Genomic DNA, 14,107 nt, shown 5'->3' on the forward strand with positions numbered 1-14,107 from the left:
GCCAACATGCCTGGCTACTTTTTTTGTATTTTTAGTAGAGATGGGGTTTCACCGTGTTGGCCAGGCTGGTCTTGAACTCCTGACCTCAAGTGATCTGCCCACCTCGGCCTCCCAAAGTGCTGGGATTACAGGTGTGAGCCCCCTTGCCTGGTCTCAACTTGTACTTTTCACTGAAGATATCATAAATATTATTTCTTTGAAGAAAGTGAAAACTCGGGTTTTCTTTCTTTCTTTCTTTCTTTTTTTAAATGAAGTCTCACTCTGTCTCCCAGGCTGGAGTGCAGTCTCGGCTCACTGCAACCTCCACCTCCTGGGTTCAAGCGATTCTCCTGCCTCAGCCTCCTGAGTAGCTGAGATTACAGGTGTGCGCCATCATGCCTGGCTAATTTTTGTATTTTTAGTAGAGATAGGGTTTCACAATGTTGGCCAGGTTGGTCTCGAACTCCTGACCTCAGGTGACCCGCCTACCTCAGCCTCCCAAAGTGCTGGGATGACAGGCATGAGCCACTGCGCCTGGCCAAAACTTGGGTTTTCAAGCGGTATGGAGTTGTGAAAGGCTGGCCTTTCGCAGGGTTTGGGAGCCATCCCTTAGGCCTCCTGGGACTCTCAACCCTTTGCAATCCTCATGATCAAACACTCCTGACCTTTCTGAGCCCTGGGCCTCTTCTCTGAGCACATCTTTTAAATGCACAAAATAAAAATACATTAGATTACAAAGGATTCTGATTATGTTGAAACATAGTTATCAAAATATTAAAAACACTTTTGATATAGCAATAAATGTACCTCTTGATTAATGCACTAAATAACAAGCGCTAGGGACAGGTCTAATTAGTATCCTAACTTTGAAGTGGTACTGGGTGTAAACGATCTATGGAGATAGTAGCAATAACCGTAATGCGATATGAAAATATCTGTGTTTCTTTTGGTGACAAAGCCAAGCACACCACTAATACAACTGTGGTTTGTTGTTGACATTCGCAAGGGAAGGAAATGCTAACTTTCAGGGCAGTGGTGCGGAAGAGACAGATATAATTTTTTTCCCACTTCCCAAGTTTACCAACTCCTCCGTGAAGATCCCCTGTCATTCACGGGGTTAGGGGTCAGCAGGGCGGGGCTTGGACCCCAGGGTGAAGTGCTCATGACCAGAGGCCCTTCCATGGCTAAAATTAGGAGGGGCAACAGGAGCTGATCCCCAGGGTAGGCCTCCCACAGCAGGCAAACCTGAGATCTGGGAAGGGCCTGCCCTTCCTCCTGCGGCCCTGGTGAGTCACAAAACGTCCTTTCTCAGGAAGACCAAATATAAACAGTTCAGGATTATCTTGAGAACAAGATGTTTGTTTACTTTCTAAAATTGCAGACATGGCAAAGTGCTGAGGCCTACAAGTGCAATTAACAATAATTCAGGCGCATCGCTCCCGGGGCAGAGCTGCATCTCCGAGTTAGAGACAAAGACCCGTCTTTTCCTTGTTTTGTGTTCAGGCAACATGACGTTGTTTATCTCTTCTTAGTCATAGATAATTTTATTGCTTGTATCACCCCAGATTATACAAGCAATACATGCTCATTGTAAACATTTCAAAACACTACAGGAAGTAAAATTTTCCCCATTTTAACTCATTCCCAGAGAGAACCACTAATAATGTATTCGATCCACTGTGCTTTCCGTCTCCATGCCTGTACTCACACATATTACCATTCATATAATTTCTTTTTCCAAATGGCATTCTGTGAAAATTGTTCTACAGCTTGCACCTTTTTTCTTTCTTTCTTTTTTTTTTTTTTGAGATAGACTCTTGCTCTGTCACCCAGGCTTGAGTGTCAGCTCACTGCAACCTCTACCTCCCGGGTTCAAGCGATTCTCCTGCCTCAGCCTCCCACGTAGCTGGGACTACAGGTGCCTGCCATCACACCTGGCTAATATTTGTACTTTTGGTAGAGATGGGGTGTCACCATTTTGGCCAGGCTGGTCTCAAACTCCTCACCTCAGGTGATCCACCCGCCTCGGCCTCCCAAAGTGCTGGGAGGCCTGAGCCCCCTCGCCTGGTCTCAACTTGTACTTTTCACTGAAGATATCATAAATAGTGTTTTTTGATATGTCTGTCTCCTCAATTAGAAATTGGAGTTTCAGAAAAGGAAATACAGTGCTTTATAAATCTTTTTAAATCTAATGCGCCTTACCCGACAATTCACACATAATAGGATTCAACAAATATTTGCTGAGCTAATGACCAAATTAATAAATACATAAATTTGTTTTCCAGGCTGGGCGCAGTGGCTCAAGCCTGTAATCCCAGCACTTTGGGAGGCCGAGACGGGCGGATCACGAGGTCGGGAGACGGAGACCATCCTGGCTAACACGGTGAAACCCCGTCTCTACCAAAAAATACAAAAAAACTAGCTGGGCGAGTTGGCGGGCGCCTGTAGTCCCAGCTATTCGGGAGGCTGAGGCAGGAGAATGGCGTGAACCCAGGAGGCGGAGCTTGCAGTGAGCTGAGATCTGGCCACTGCACTCCAGCCTGGGCACAGCAAGACTCCGTCTCAAAAAAAAAAAAAATTTGTTTTTCAAAAAATAAATTGTGACCACCTTTGTATGTTCATCAAACAATACTTCATTGTTTTGGGGTGCCTGAGAGATAAGTTGTGGGGACGTGATTGAATTTTTCAGTGACCACTCACAGGTACATGGGTCGTTTCCAATTTTTCAAACCTGTTCTGCCTCAAACCTGTTCTGCCTCAAACATCCTTAAAACATATACATCTTTGCATGCTTCTTTATGCATTGTTTAGACTCAAAGAAAGGCCTATTTAGATTGTACCAAATTACAAACCTATCACCACAGAATCTTTTTTATCTGTTCCCTCACCAACATTGAGTGTTTCTTTATTTAGTGGATGTGAACACACTTTAATTCAACAAAAATCAGGCCTATTTCAAATATGCCAAAGGTGCTTCTACAATTCTTTCTACTAACATTTCTAATTGGATTTTTGTTCTTTTGAATGCTTCAAAAGATGATATACTTTGAACAATTTCAAGCTTGTGGAAAAATTACTAGAACAATACATAGAACTACCATATACCCCTCACCCAGATCATCAAATTCTTAACATTTTATCACATTCTGGCTCGTACGTGTGCTCTCTCTCTCTGTCTCTCTGTCTCTCCCTCCCTCCATTATTCTCTTTCTGAATCTTTGGAGGGCAAGCTGCAGACATAATATTCCATCATCTATAAACACAGTTGTGTGTATTTCACCAGACCAAGTTCATTCTCTCCCAATGCAACCCTTCAAATCAGGAAATCAACATCAGTACAAACACCACCATCCAATCCTTGGACCCCATTCAAGCGTCCCAACAATGTGTTTTTTCCCCTCTGTTCCAGAACCTTCTCCAAGAACATGTATTGCATTTAGTTCTTGTGCATTTTTGGTTTCCTACAAGCTGGAACAGTTCCTCATTTTGCCCTGTCTTTTGAATCCTCAACGGTTTTAAAGGGTTCCATTCTCTAGGGTGACACTCAACTTAGATCCATCTGAAGTTTCCTGTGTCCACACTCAGCTCATGTTCCTGGGCAGGAAGGCCGCAGGATGATGCTTTCAGTGCATCATCTCAGGAGGCACAAGATGGTGGCCATCTCTGGAGGTGTTAATCTCGAGCACCAGGTCATCTTGGTGCCTGCCAGGTTTCCCCACCGTGTTTTTATTTTATTTATTTTTGAGACGGAGTTTAGCTCTTGTTGGCCAAGCTAGAGTGCAATGGTGCAATCTCAGCTTACTGCAATCTCCGTCTCCCAGGTTCAAGCTGGGATTACGGGCGCCCACCACCATGCCCAGCTAATTTTTTTGTATTTTTAGTAGAGACGGTGTTTCACCATGTTGGCCAGGCTGGTCTCGAACTCCTTACCTCAAGTGTTCTTCCCGCCTCAGCCTCCTAGAGTGCTGGGATTACAGGCATGAGCTACTGTGCCCCGCCTTCGGTTTCCCCACCATAAACTCACCATTTCCCTTTTGTAATTGGTCGGTGTGTTGTGGGGAAGTTTTCTGAGATGATGCCAATATTTTCTGTTCCCTGTTAAACCCCCTTCATGGATGACTTCTGGATCAGTCACCTTTGTGATATTGGCCAAATGGTAATTTTTGTATTCTCATCATTCCTTCTACACCTATGAGTTGGTATTCTATTGTAAGAAAAGTCTTTTCCTTTTCCTTTTTGTATGTACGGGTGTATTTATATCAGCAGGAGCTCATGGATTTCTATGTTATAATTCATTTCTATCATTACCTAGTTTGATGATCAGAATCTTGACTCCAGCCTGGGCAATGGAGTAAGACCCTGTCTCAAAAAATAAATAAATAAATAAATAAATAAATAAATAAATAAATAAATAAAAGTCCAGGCACAGTGGCTTATACCTGTAATTCCAGCACTTTGGGAGGCCAAGGCAGGCAGATCCTTTGAGCTCAGGAGTTCGAGACCAGCCTGGGCAACAGGACAAAATGCTGTTTCTACAAAAAATGCAAAAGTCAGCTGGGCTTGGTGGTGTGCACCTGTAGTCCTGGCTACTTTGGGGGCCGAGGTGGGGAGGATCATTTAAGCTCAGGAGGTGGAGGCTGCAGTGAGCCAAGATCATACCACTATACTCCAATTTGGGTGACAGAGCCAGACCCTGTCAAAAAAACCCAAATCTTTTCCCAGATGGCGGGGACCTCTTCAAGAACACAGTGACTGCCTTGTCCTTTTACTATGACTTCATCATTCATTCACTATTTCCTTACCTTCTGGCATAATGAGATATTCTAGGTTCATCTCATCATCGTGCATTTTCTGCCTCAGCCTTGGCGTTAGTCATTTCTTGGAGTCGCCCTGATTCATTTCAGTGAAGGGTGATATTTACAACCAAGATCAGGGTACTCAGTATACTCATTACACCTGGGATGTAGGTATATGTGTGTGCATGCACGTGTGTGTACACACATACTCATGCTTATTCAACTAAAAATTATTTGCATGTGTCTCTCTCTATATATGTACACACACACACACACACACATGAATCATGAGTTTATACTAAAACCTTCAAATCCAATCCAATACCTCTAGAAATAGAAGGTTATTTCTAGCCTTCACCTTTTACATTTGTAAATATCTTAGGCAATGAGAATCTTGGTGGCTGTCATTATCTCGAATATATGTACTAATGTATTCAATTGCTTTGCTTATTTGTTTCATATAACCTATCTTCCACCACTGCAACATCCTTTCACTGTTCTGCATCTGCGGCTGCTGTGACTCTCAGCCCACACCTCCTCAAAGCCCCCCAAACCACTGCCCCAGCCAGCCTCCTCGGCCATGAGGCCCACGGGCCTCACACTTTGGCATGACCCCCCACCTCCAGCCCTGTGTCCTTGCCACTGACTAGTGCCTCCACCAGCCCACTTCTTGCATTATTTCCAAGCGCTCAATTTGGCCAGTCTTACAGTTTCAACAAAAATATCAATGTTGTCATTTTAATTTTTTTTTTTTTTTTTTTTTTGAGGCAGAGTGTCACTCTGTCACCCAGGCTGGAATGCAGGGTTGCAATCTCAGCTCACTGCAACCTCTGCCTCTCAGGTTCAAGCGATTCTCATGCCTTAGCCTCCTGAGTAGCTGGGATTACAGGCGTGTGCCACCACGCCTGGCTAATTTTTGTATTTTTGGTGGAGACAGGGTTTCATGATGTTGGCTGGGCTATTCTCAGACCCCTGACCTCAGGTGATCCGCCTGCCTTGGCCTCCCAAAGTGCTGGGATTACAGATGTGAGCCACCATGCCCAGCCTCATTTGAACTCTTTAATCATTAGCAAGGTTGAGTATCTTTTCTTGTTTCTTATTTGAATGGCTTGTTCATTTATTTTGCCCATTTTTCTACTATATTGAGCTATTCTCTTCTTGATATGAGAGTTCTTTGTACTGTAGAGATGTTGGGTCCTGGTTCCTTGCAACCAATTATCTTTTGATTTTACTTATGGTATATGTTACCATTTAACATTTTTATGTAATAAAATAAGACTTCTTTTTTAGAGTTTTATATTCCCAAAGTTTTATATAGATATATTTTTCTTACCATTTTAAACATTTAAAAAATATATACCTCACTCATCTCTCTGGAATATATTTTGGTATTTGAAGGAAGTTTGGAAATTTTTTTTCCTCCCAAATGCATAGCCATTTATCTCAACATCTTTTTTTTGGGGGGTGAATTCTCACTTTGTCACCCAAGCTGGAGTGCAGTGGCAGAATCGCGGCTCACTGCATCCTCCTCCTCCTGGGTTCAAGCGATTCTCCTGTCTCAGCCTCCTGAGTAGCTGGGATTACAGGCGCCTGCCACCATGCCCTGCTAATTTTTGTATTTTTAGTAGAGATGGAGTTTCTCCACGTTGACCCCGCTGGTCTTGAACTCCTGACCTCAAGTGATTCACCCACCTCAACCTCCCAAAGTTCTGGGATTACAGGCGTGAGCCACTGTGCCCAGCCCCTATCTCTTTTATTGTATAATCCGTAAACTTCTGACTAATTTGAACTGCTGGCTTTATTACAAATTAAACTTCGGTGTACACTTGGGTCTAATTTGGATTATTCATTCTGTTTCACTCATTTGTCTGTCTCTTTAGGCAACAGAATACGTTATTGATTACTGTAGTTTGATAATACAACAGTAATTTTTAAATATCTGGTAAGGAAAATCCCCCTTTAATGTTCTTTTTAAAGGATTTTTACAGCATTATACATTTATTTTTGGGGGCAGAATTTAGAATTACTTTTTGTTAAAATCCCAAAAAGTGTTTTTGACATTTTAATTTGGATTGCATTAAATTTTAGAGTATTTTGAGGAGAATACATATTTTTATGGTGTTAGATCTACATACAAGGTACCTATCAGTATTCATGCAGTCTTTTCTTATATTATGTTTCTAAGCTGTGCTTTACATTTCTCTGCATTACAGGCTCTGCACATTTCCTATTATGTTCATTCCTAAGAATTTTCTGGGTTTGTTTTTTTTTTTTTTTTTTTTGCTATTGGGAAATGAATCTTTTATTCCATCATATTTTCTAACTAGCTATTACTTATATATGTCAGAGTATAGTGGGAGGAAGTAGTCCCTGGTGGTTAGATACTTAGCCTTTGGAATAGGACCACCTGGGTTTTAATCCTGGCTCTGATATTCAAAGCTGTGTGAATGCAGGCTGGTGACGTCACCTCTCTGAGCCTATTTCCTCATTTTTACCATAAGGATAAAAATAATATCTATTTCATGGAAATGTTCATGCTACATAGTAACTCCTTAAATATCAGCTATTACTTAAAATTTTTGTAATGAGCCATTTTAGTGAGCTATTCTATGGTATACATTTTTCTAACTTATATTGTTATTCCTGTATTATCATATTATATTGAATTATTATTTTATTTCTAATGGTTTATCAGTTGACTCTTAGGTTTTTAGGAAGGTGATTATATAATATATAATTATTTTGCTGCCTTCTTTCCAAAACTTATATCTTATTTTATTTTTATTTTATTTTTTCTGTAGAGATGAGGTCTCACTATGTTGGCCAGGCTGATCTCGAACTTCTGGCTTCAAGAGATCATCTTGCTTTGGCCTCCCAAAGTGCTAGGATTACAGTGCCACCACGCCTGGCCTCTTTTACATTATTTTCTTATTTACTTGTGGATGCCCTGATTCTGTTTTATCAGAAGAAATGCTCCTATGACTGAAGTTTTGAGTAAGATGTTAGTTATTGGAGACATAAGTATGTCTCCATCCAGTAGTTATCTATAGATAGCTAAATATCTGGGTATTTAGCTATCCAGATATTTAATAATGTTATACAATTATTTTTAACTTTTTCCTTATAAATTGATATTTCATTTCAGCCAATACCTTTTGGGAGGGCATGTAAGGAGATGACCTTGTCATTTTTCTATTTTAACCCATTGATATGGTAAATCAATGGATTTACTGAATATTGAACCAACCTTGTAGTCTTGGTGCAAACCCCTGCTTGGACATATTATGGTAGTTATGTGATGTACTGCTGTGATTCATTAATATTTTATTTAATGTTTGGGATCAGTTTACTTTTTTCTTGTTGTTTTCAGCTTTTAGTGCTACTTTTATGCCTGCTTTATTTAAAATTCAAAAAAATTCTTCTTTCTAAATGCACTGGAACACTTTTTTTATTCCTTAATTATATTTTTAAAATTGTATTTTGTCATACGGTAAAATTGACTTTATTTGGAGAGTGTACAGTTCTATGCGTTTTGACATATATATATATATATATTCTTGTAATCAGCACATATCAAGGCATAGGAAAATTCCATCATTGCATAAAGCTCTCTTGTGGTTGCTAACCAGCAGGGAAGGCAGAGGAGGAAAGGAGGGAAGAGGAGTAAGAGGAAGAGGAAGAAAGAAAGATGGAGGGAGGGAGAGAAAGGGAAAAAGAGAAAGAAAGAGAGAGAAACGGAGGGAGGAAAGGAGGGAAAAAGAGAGGAAGGGAAGGAGGGGGAGGAAAAAAGGGAAAGAGAGGTGAAGGGAGGGAGAGAAAAGTGTGACAGAGGGAGGAGGGAGGAAGGGAAGGCTGAGGCAGGGAGGAAGGAGGGGAGAGAGAGGGAGAGGGAAAGGGAGAAGGGGAGAGAAGATGATGATGATCAGAAGGAACTTGTGGAACAGAATCAAACATTCCTCAGTGGTTCCCAGAATTGTTTTTATGGGGAACCAACAGAAGGATGGACTATGGTTGGGATGGCTAAGAGTCGTAGTAATTTGGATCTTAAAATTAATTTCTGGTCAAAGACTATTGAAACCTGAGAACATATCGGTGAATGTTTGTTTGGAATGTAATTGTTTAAGCGTATTAATTTTCTTCTGAATACAGCTTTAGCTGTTTATTTGTTCTTTCAGCCAGGAGTTGTTGAGGGGGTAGAAAATGTCTGAATTTTTACTTTTTGGTTTGCCTTTACTATTAATTTATGCTTCTGTTGCATCCAGGTTAGAGCTTGTGAATTCTACTATATCTACTTTTAGATTTTTTAGGTTTCCTTTGCAGCCTAGCACATGTCAAATATTCCACTGGCATGTGAAGGAAAGGAATATTCTCTGTTTTCTGTGGACAGAGTTTAACATATTATATACACACATATTTGATCAATGTCATTAATTATATTATTTAAATTATTTATATCTTTATTTCTGAGAGGAGGTAGTTAAAGTCTTCTATTCTTGTGTTTCTCCTGATTTCTCATTGTATTTATCTAAGAGTTTTTTGCTTCATGTCTTTTGATGTTACATTATCTGGAATGATGTCATTGACAATCATTCTCATTGTGTTTTACATCCTTTATCAACATGGGCGATGCTTTGTCTCATTTGATAATTTTTGGTTTCAGTTCAACTTTGTTGATATTAATGTCATGAATCCTAATTTCTTTTAGTTCATATTTGCCTGGCAGGTTCTCAAAAATCATTTTTAAAAAATTCCTTCCCAATCCTTTCCTTTTCTCTCACTCCCTCCTGCCCCCATCTTAACTATCCAGTTACTGATATAGCTCATCACATGTTTTTACTTTCTAAAAAGAGATATATTTATCTCTCTTTCTTGATTTCTCAGCTCAAGATACAAAACAATGTATAATAGTATATAGTGACTCTCTACCATAAAAAATTACAAGATCTGTGGATTCATACTTCCTCCTTATTTCAACTTTGTTATGCTCTGAGATTTTTATCATAGGCCACTGTAGGTATTCTATTTTAATTGTTTATCTTTACATAATATAGATTTTCTTTGAGGAGTTATAATTTTGACTTAAAATTAAATTTCACAGTTATTGAGGCTTGATTTTATATTTAAAAGGATCCAAGATTCCCTTTTTTTTTCCCCCAGGCAGGGTCTCATTTTGTCGCCCAGGCTGGAGTGCATTCTTGCAGTCATGGCTCACTGCAGCCTCCACTTCTGTGGCTTAAGCGATCCTCCCACCTCAGCCTCCTGAGTAGCTGGTGGTACAGGCATGCACCACCACACCCGGCTAATTTTTAGTTTTTTTTGTGGAAACTGGGTTTCTCTATGTTGCCTAGGCTGGTCTTGAACTCCTGGGCTCAAGTGATCCTCCCACCTCAACCTCCCTGAGTGCTGAGATTACAGGTATGAGCCACTGTGCTGGGCCCAGGATTCACTTCTTAACTTCTTCTTTACCTTTCCTTCAATAGCTTTCCTATTCTTCACTTCTTTATTTTGAATTACCTTTTGGTTTTCTGGGTTTTATTATTTTCCCTCTCTTTCTTTCTTTTTCTTTTCTTTTCTTTTGTGATGGAGTTTTGATCTGTTGCTCAGTGTAGAGTACAATTGCGTGATCTTGGCTAACCACAACCTCCACCTCCTGGCTTCAACTGATTGTCCTGTCTCCGCCTCCCAAGTAGCTGGGATTACAGGCATGTGCCTCCACGCCTGGCTAATTTTGTATTTTTAGTAGAGATGGGGTTTTCCGTGTTGGTCAGGCTGGTCTTGAACTCCCGACCTCAGGTGATCCACCTGCCTCACTCTCCCAAAGTGCTGGGATTACAGGTGTGAGCCACCATGCCTGGCCTGGGTTTTATTATTAAAAAGCATTTTTTAAAAGAAATGTTGATGAATCCTACAGTCCCTGAATTTAGGTACTCCTACTGCACACACAGGAGATTATGTGAGATGATGGATATGTTAACAATTTGCTTGACTGTAGTAGTTATTCCATTGTGTATATGTACATCAAAACATTATATTGTATACCTTAAATACATACAATGAATTTCCTAGAAAGAAAAAAAGCTAAAAACAATGGCAAAAATAAAAACACCTCACATCTGTTTATTGGGTATAAAGTTTTTAAGTCATACTTTTATTCCCTCAAACCTTTGCAGATGTTATGCTGGTCTTCTGATATCAAATATTAATACAGAGAAATCAGTGGGGGCAGTCTGATATTCTCCCTTTAATTGATAACTTGGTATTACTGGCGAGGTACTTATATAATTATCCTTCTTAAATGCCTTAAGTTGAAAATGTTTATCACAATATATCTAGATTTTCACCTTTCTTTACTAATGTTTCTTTGAAAGCCATATACTTTTTCAATCTTCACATTCAGTATTTTTTCTTTATTATATGATGGATCATTTCCATGCTACTTTTTTTTCTGTTCTCCCCTTTAAAGATGCTCTTACCGGTATGTTTACTTCCATTGTGTGTCATACATAACAATCATCTGCTCTAAATTGTTTCTGACTCTTTGACCTTTTCCTTTGCATTTTGGGTGATTTTTCTGTTATCCTATCTTGTATTCTCCCTCTTTATATTCCTGCCATTGTCAGTTCTGTCCTAGCTGTTTCTTATCTATTTAATAGGAACATAATTCAATTATTCTGGTTCACAACTTCTTAACCTGGCTCTGCAATTCTTCCAATCTTATCCTGTTAAATTTTCATCTCATCTTTGACTTCTTTGAGACTATGATAGATCTGTGGTCTATTTTTTTTTTTTTTGATGTTTCTAAAATGTCTTCTTCCAAAATGATTTTTTTTTTTTTTTTTTTTTTGAGACAGAGTCTCACTCTGTCGCCCAGGTTGGAGTGCAGTGGTGCGATCTCAGCTCACTGCAAGCTCCGCCTCCCGGGTTCAGGCCATCCTCCTGCCTCAGCCTCCTGAGTAGCTGGGACTACAGGCACCCGCCACCACACCTGGCTAATTTTTTGTATTTTTGGTAGAGACGGGGTTTCACCGTGTTAGCCAGAATGGTTTTGATCTCCTGACCTCATGATCTGCCCACATTGGGCTCCCAAAGTGCTGGGATTACAAGGGTGAGCCACCGCTCCTGGCTGCCTTGAGCCCTTTCCTAAGGGTACTAATTTCAGTCATGATGGCGGAGCCCTCATGGCTTAATCACCCCTCAAAGTCCCAACCTCTTAATACCATCACTTTGGGGGTTAAGTTCCAATGTATGAGTTCTGGAGGGACACATACCTTCAAAGCATAGCAGTCCCCATTGCTAGCTTCAGAACTGCTATTCTTGGTCATTTAAAAGTATATGTCTATTTGTGGTTGTCATTCTATTCAATTTGGGGAGACAGACATTGAGCGAGCCTGCATTTACTTTACCATCTTTCCTCAGATGTTTCAGATAATTTTAGAGAAAACCTCACAAAATAATTGAGTTATTCAATTCCATATCTCAAAAGTAGCTGTAATTACTCTTCGCGGCACATTTTCATACCACCCTTTCCTTGCATTACCTCATTTAATCCTCTGGCAGCCTACTGAGCTAGGGATTTTTATGCCCATTTTCTAGTGACTTTCACTCATCCATAGCAGTGAGTTGATGTGGATTAGATCTGTTCAACTCTAAATTTTGTGTCTTTTCCACTACACTGCACTGCTTTTCAACAAATGAAATAATAACCTCCTTGCTCTATGCTGGCGAGTGTGTTAGTCAGAGAAATTGGGTTCTACAAGCCATCGCTCACTGTATCTACTCTACCTAAGGGCATGTTTAATTGAACTTCACTGGAGCAACTACCCAGGGTTTTAAATTTTTATTATTATTTTTACTAGCTCACTCTTAAGTCAAAAACTCACCATCAGTTAAAGCAGGTGTGGTTATAAGTTCAACTATATATAAATGTGGGGTTCTTCTCTGTTGGAAATAGAAATATGACAGAAGTGCTGGCTCACCCTTGGGTTGGGATTTTCTGTTCCACTGTGGGTTGGATCACTTTCTTCAGGTTGTGCAGAGGAGAAAACACTGTGATTCTTGTCGTGGCTGTGTGACCAGAACAAGTTACTCAACATCTCTGGGCTTCATCTCTCTCTGCTGGGAACGAAAATATACTCTTCTTACCTTTAAGGTTTCAGATTTCATGAAATCCAAGTCTGGGAACTGACTCCAGACCACAGCCTCAGCATGGGCTTTGCTATATTGCTGGGTGGTCTTGGGAAAGTTCCTTCCTTTCTTTCTTTCTTTCTTTCTTTCTTTCTTTCTTTCTTTCTTTCTTTCTTTCTTTCTTTCTTTCTTTCTTTCTTTCTTTCTTCCTTCCTTCCTTCCTTCCTTCCTTCCTTCCTTCCTTCCTTCCTTCCTTCCTTCCTTCCTTCCTTTCTTGGGGAAGTTTCTTCTTTCTTCCTTTCCTCAGTTTGCCCATCTGTAAAATAGCCTTGTTAGGTAAGTGCAGTGGTTTCCTTTCCTTTTCTTTTTTTTTTTTTTTTTTTTTTTTGAGACAGAGTCTTGCTCTGTCACCCAGGCTGGAGTGCCATGACGTGATCTCGGCTCACTGCAACCTCTGCCTCCCTGATTCAAGCGATTCTCCTACCTCAGCCTCCCGTGTAGCTGGGACTACAGGCGCCTGCCACCATGCTCAGCTGATTTTTGTATTTTTAGTAGAGATGGGGTTTCACTGTGTTAGCCAGGCCGGTCTTGATCTCCTGACCTCAGGTGATCCACCTGCCTCAGCCTCCCAAAATGCTGGGATTACAGGCATGAGCCACCGCACCTGGCCAGCTTAGTGGTTTTCAAACTGTGTTCCAAGGAACACTAGGAACTGTGGAGGTGGAAACAGAAAGACCAGGCTTGTGCTTTATATAGTCCACCTCTGGGTAAGGTTACATTTGTAAAAAGTGTTCTATTGTTAACAAATGAAAAAATTGTTGTGAGATATTTCTTCCCATACAGTCTCTCCCTGAAGGAGATTCCTCCAGGTGAACATTCTTAGAAACTAAAACTTACTACCTTAAGCACAATTTTGGTTTGATATTGAATGGAAATCAATATAAAGTAGAATTAGACATCTTGCCTTATTGGCAGCAAGGCACTGAACGTTAACTTTTTCTTGCTGTTGAGGATCACTATCTTGAATATCAATATCCTCCCTTCTTCTTTCCTTCCTTCCTTCCTTCCTTCCTTCCTTCCTTCCTTCCTTCTTCCCTCCCTTCCTTCCTTCCTTCCTTCCTTCTTCCCTCCCTTCCTTCCTTCCTTCCTTCCTTCCTTCCTTCCTTCCTTCCTTCCTTCCCTCCTTCCTTCCTTCTTTCTTCCCTCCC

The sequence above is a fragment of the Macaca mulatta genome, chromosome 10 (assembly GCF_049350105.2).
Source record: "Macaca mulatta isolate MMU2019108-1 chromosome 10, T2T-MMU8v2.0, whole genome shotgun sequence".
NCBI classification, from domain to species: Eukaryota; Metazoa; Chordata; class Mammalia; order Primates; family Cercopithecidae; genus Macaca; species Macaca mulatta.